Below are 6,088 nucleotides of genomic sequence, written 5' to 3' on the forward strand. Positions count from 1 at the left end.
ATAGCTCCATTCAAGTCGTGAGCTGCCACGGTTTTCGAGAGCCACGAAATTATTCCTTATTTCCTGTTTATTTTTCGTGCTGCTCTCGATACGGAACTGCCCGTTCGTTTTAGATGGATCGATCGTAGGGAATCTCGCTGCTAAAATTACTGGCCCGATCCAACCAATTTCGAATTTCTGTTTCTGCTCCGCATTCTTAACCTGTGCTGCAGTCTTCTCCAAAAGTAGATACACGCTTCGATACACAAACCGTTCCGTCGGATTTATTCCATTTGATTCTCGCCGTTTCGTCTAAGATATTTCCTGCGTGGTTTAGATGTACGAAGTTTATCACGGATTTTTATGCAGAATTAAAATTGTCCAGGTCGATTTTCCGGGAGTTAAACGAAAATTTATTTCCCCTTTTAACACTGAACCTACCGAGGCTTAAAAGTAACTGGTACATGTTCCCTTATAAAAATGACAAGATTGATTTTATTTTGACTTTGTGCAGCTCCTATTTTAGTATGTGCTCCACTAAAGATATCTGTACAATAATTTCTTATGAAATTATTTTTATTATATCAATAATCGTAAAATAAAAAATCTGGAACCGGTCATTTTGACCGGTGATGGTAGATTTACTGTTAATAATTGTTCACATCAGACAATTTGTTCTAATATTCTCACAGTTTTACATTTTTAAATGCACGCATAGTAATGTAAAAATGGTTTTAAATAATAACTAGACTGCGGATTTTATGCGTTTATGACAAAAATGGGTAAGCACAATTTAAAGAAGTGGAAATATTAAAAAGATTTGAAGACATCAGCGTATTGGTTTCAGCTTAATTAGATAATTAAAAGAAGAAAGAAATTTTTATTTCACTCCTGTGTCTTGCAATCAATGCAAACATTTTTTATTTTGCATAAAGATCCGCGTCTAATGATAACAAAGCAATTTTCAGGAGCGGCTTGGTCAATAATATTTTTAGGCTGTATGTACTGTTGTCGACCGATTTGAAACTTCATTTTAACTTCTAGGTCGGTAAACGTTTCGGTCAGTCCTGATTTTTCTAGCGATGAAATTTCATCGGGAGGATACATGGAAAGGTCGCGTCGCGAAAGCTTTGCACAGAGTGTAACATCGTGAAGAAAATTATTGGCTGGTGTCTCTTATGCAGAGAGAGAGAAAGAGATACGCCGATATTATGAATCAACAGACAACTAGATACAGTCTCCCCTCCCTGGAACCAATAAGTCACGATTTCCAATTAAAGCTGCCTGTTCCAATACATTTGAGAGCCGTGTATCGTCGAAATCGCGGAGCGCCCGTGTCAGTCGGCCGCGTAACAACCGATTCATTGTCACCAAATTGTACCGCTTTATCCGCGCTTATTCATTCGTGCGATTCAACGAACTCGAACGAATGGCTTGTCATAAAAGTGGCAATGCTCCAGAAACGTCATCGCAATTAACCGGCGCGCACGAGGCTCCGCACCACTCCGGCCCGAACACGAGCCCGTTACTCTTCACCGTCCATAAATACTAATTTCTAATAGGTATGATGAATTTACAGCCAAATGGAAAACGTTTGGATCGAACGAGTCTGGCTCGACGAACGATCGAACCATTCATTTGCCAAATCGATCAACACCGTAAGATTCATAGTAGAGACAATTGATCAAATGCTAGGTATACGTTCCTTTGTAAGAGTGCTATCAATTCTTGTCATTGGAAAGAGGGAGCAATCTCACTTCAAGAATTTTCCTTTTACATTTTAAAAACTTCTAAACAAGGAACTGAGTCACATCGGCAAAATGTTGGCCGGAATACTGAATCATACAGGGTGTCCCAAAATGTTGTGCATATTTCCTTGGAAAGGGTGATTCCCGAGGTCATTCGAAGTAACTTTTTCTATTGAGAAACTGTTCTCCGCGGCTTCGTTTAGGGCTACATATTAAGCCGGTAGACTCGGCTTATGACTATTTTGCTATAACTAACATTCAAAAAGACTTTCAGTCAATTTAAATATTAGTTGATTATTGCCCAACTCTGGTTCAGACTTGTAACTTGTTCCCCTCACTTTAGACAAGTCTGGTCTCTGTAGCTCCACTCTGATTGGTCCGTGTTTTCCGTGAATAACTCCTTAACGGAGCCGCGTAAAAGATTTCCGCAAAAGGAAAAAGTTACTTCAAATGACCTGAGCAATCACATTTTCGGGACACCCCGTGTAGCGAGAAGTTTCCGAGCTCAGTTTTCCACTAATAAATTCTGAGAGACCGCTCATATTTTACGATGCAATGACAGGGTTCAACGACAAATCTTAAATGTACCAATCTCTCGACCAGTGCCAAAAGGATTAATCGGGAAATAATCTGCTCTACCCACGTCGAGGATGAGTGGGCGGGAGAGCCTTTACATCAGCATGTACAGGGTGTCACAAAATTATATGTCGTCGACACCATAGCGCGATTCTACACCCCCGATTTGGTCGAAAATAACGTAAGAAACCCCCCGCAAAATTGATCTTGAGCGTGAAAAACAAGGGAAAAAATCCAAAATTTCTTTTAAGGATTAAGATTTTTTAAATTTTTATACCAAAATTTTCCCTTAAGATTTAAGATTTTAGATTTTAAAAGAAAATTTTGCTATAAAAATTTTAGAAATCTTAATCCTTAAAAAAGTTTTGGTTCTTTTACCTTATTTTTCACGTTCAAGGACAATTTTGCGGAGGATTTCTTACGTCATTTTCGACTAAATCGGGGGGGGGGGAGAATCGCGCTATGGTGTCCACGACATACATATAATTTTGTGGCACCCTGCACAACTCGATTCGTACATGATGCAGCGAGACAAGCAAGGAGTTATTGTAGCTGTCTTCGGAGAGTGATTCTCGATGAAAAAATAGTTATTTGCGCGGAGAGTTGAGGTTCGTCGGGCGCAGAATCGGGTCGTGGAACGTCGTCTCCATCATCGAGATCGGCTCGTGACTGTTGGCTCGAAAATTCGAGCGAAAAACTCTCAGCCACGCTCGATATGAAGCAGCCTGTGCACGCTCCGACGCTTACGTCCGTAGTCGTGTCCGTATTCGTGTCCGTATCCCGCTTTCTCGGCGATTCATTGTCGGTGATACGCTGCACAAACGAACACGGATCCCTCTTTTTATTGTCGCGACGGCGTGACGTCAATTCTCTCTAATCTTGGCGCTCATTTCTGAAAATCATGATAGCGCCGACGACAGGCCAACGCGCGCGCGACACGGCCCGACGGACGTTTAGAACGATCATCGGTTTCCTGATTACGACCCTCCTCCGTTTTACAAACGATTTCGCCTTGCCTCGTCCCGCTCCGCCTCGCCCCGCAAGCTTTTCGGTTTAAAAACCTCGCAGCGCTCTTCGCCGGAGAGAAAAAAAGAACCGAATCTTCGATCATCTCAGATTGGAAACAGGAAGCTGGTAATTCCTTCTGGAGACTCCAATCATCTTTATTACGCGGAATCGATTAAACTTTATCATCAGTTATCATTATATCATCTCCTCTAACTGGATTTTCCTTTAAATTTCCTAACTCTTCCTCTTAGAATCAATCGCACAGCATATATTTATTACAGGCAGAGTTGGGCAATTTAATCAACGATTGACGAATAAATTTCTACTTCAATCGCTCATCGCAATTAACAATTAATCTCCTAGTTTAGTCGTTAATTGCGGTTAACGATTACATTCCTCTCAATTGCAATCGTTAATCGGATAATTAATTAATGATTAACTGCTGAAATTTTGAAATGAAATACTGAATAAAAACTATATGGACACTGGAAAAAATGTAAACTGAGTTTAGGTGTATTGTCATTTGGTCTATAATACAATTTATTAATATAATTTATTTTTCATCAACGATCGATGATCAACTTCATCAATCGATGAATCAGTCCCCGACTTTTTCGTCGATTTCTTTTTTCAATCAACGATTGACGATCAACTTCATCAATCGATGAATCAGTCTCCGATTTTTCGTCGATTTCTTTTTTTAATCGTACACATTAATCAATCAATCTTGATTAAAATGTTAATCGATTAATGCCCAACTGTGATTACAGGTAAGAACACAGGATGAGTCACTTAACTGCACCGCCAGAATTCACTCGTAACCCAGTCATTGCATAACCAAATGTGTTTCAAACAATAGTTCCTTTATATCGAGTGAGACATGCAATGTGATGATTAGTTTTTTAGTGTCTTGATATTTTATCGAGATATAAAGGCGACCTTGGAAGAATATTTAATTCGGAGTAAAAAAGAATTAAAACGTACATGGTGACAAAGTAATGGTTACTGAGATATTCTTCAGTGAAAGTTTATGGAACCTTCGACGTTTTTGTTTGTTTTTAATCATTTTTTGATGAAACTTATTTCAGCAACACGTGCGTGACGCTTTTCTGATTAAAATGCTACCCAACATGTGGCACTGTTTGAATCGTATTTACTTGTTTAATCCGCGATTATCCGATTTAGTCAGTGGAACGTGTGTGTTCGGATAATGGAGGTTGCACCGAATCGTGGATTAAACGAGTAAACATGATGCAAATTGTATCGTGTTTGGGCTCGCTTTAATCGGAGAAACGTTGCAAATCCATTAGCGAAAGATTCGCAAACAAATGATTAAAAATGAACAAGTTTTGTCATTATACTCTTCCACCGAAGATTCGCTGAACAAGTTTTATGAAACCCTCTACAGTATTTATGCCAGCCAAGATGGAGTCAGTGAATTCTTCTAGAATTCTCCTTATCCTCGACATTTATAATATTTCCAACTTTAGCTACACAGAAACACGTTGAACGCCATGTAAATCATATTTAACTCACTATTATCCTTCATCAAACAGTTGCGAGAGTTAAATATCGCTGCAACGAAGGATCGGAGATCTTATTTATAGACATACAATGTAATAAATAGACCGTGGATTCTATGCATTTATAATAAAAACGAGAAGGTGCAATTTAAAGAGATGGGCAGATTAAAAGAATTTGAGGATATCACAGTTTATTGGACTCTACATCTTAGAATTAAATTAAATCGTTGTTTTCGAAAGTGGTTAAAATTAATAACTATAGGTATACCACTTTCAAAAACAGATACTGTGATACTATTGCTTGCATTCGACGCGAACAATGTTTATTTCGCATGAAGGTCAGCAGTCTAATAAAAATATGTATCCCCGGAGATTTATTTTTCCAATTCGGTGGCCAATAAATTAATGTCAGAGGTTCCGTTACCTAACACGTCGTTTGCAAGCCTGAGGAGGGATCCAAACAGGTGAAGATAAACGTAGGTGGCATTTACGGCCTCCCAAACATTGCTACAAGTCGTCTTTTTGCGTCATCGGATCAACAACGAACGACAGTACGCGTCGTTAAAGATAGGAACGGGTTCTGGTAAATTAATTACAACGGCTTTGATTGCCGCGCGTCGCTCGCGCAAACACGATAATCCCCCGATTATTACAATGCATTCTCGTTTTCCTCGGTGTCGCGTCGAATCGGTTTCAAGGAAAACCCAAGCGTTGCAACAAAGAAGCCAGAAGAGCGATGGATGACGCGAAAACGTACGCGTTCATTGATGCTTTTATTATCGATTTGCGTGGTTGCTGTATTAACGACCGATATTACATAACGACAGCCAAGGTCGAGGTCCGCGACCGTTGTCTCTCGAAGGAAAGAACCTCTTCGGTTTTCTTCTGCGATGTTCGATCCAAGATAAACGTAAATGACGATCGCTATGTTTTCAGAACTCGCTGATCGGGAAAATTAACGCCTACGACCACGGAGATCCCATCTACGTATCAGAATCAGACGGAAACAACGATTCGAGACCATTATGTCACTTTAGGTACGTCAGATTATTTATCTTTTTTTTATATTCATATTTTTACGGTTGAAAATGATCGAAAAAACTTTTGAAAATTATATGCTATTCAAATATGATATAGAAGATCAAGTTCAAATATAAAAGACTCATATCAAATATAGAAGAACTGGCAACCCTACCATCTCGGTTTCCTAACCGATTTTAAATTTTTTAGGATCCGGGGAGGATTTGGCGAGGA

Source organism: Lasioglossum baleicum, chromosome 7 (genome assembly GCF_051020765.1).
Source record: "Lasioglossum baleicum chromosome 7, iyLasBale1, whole genome shotgun sequence".
Classification (NCBI taxonomy): Eukaryota; Metazoa; Arthropoda; class Insecta; order Hymenoptera; family Halictidae; genus Lasioglossum; species Lasioglossum baleicum.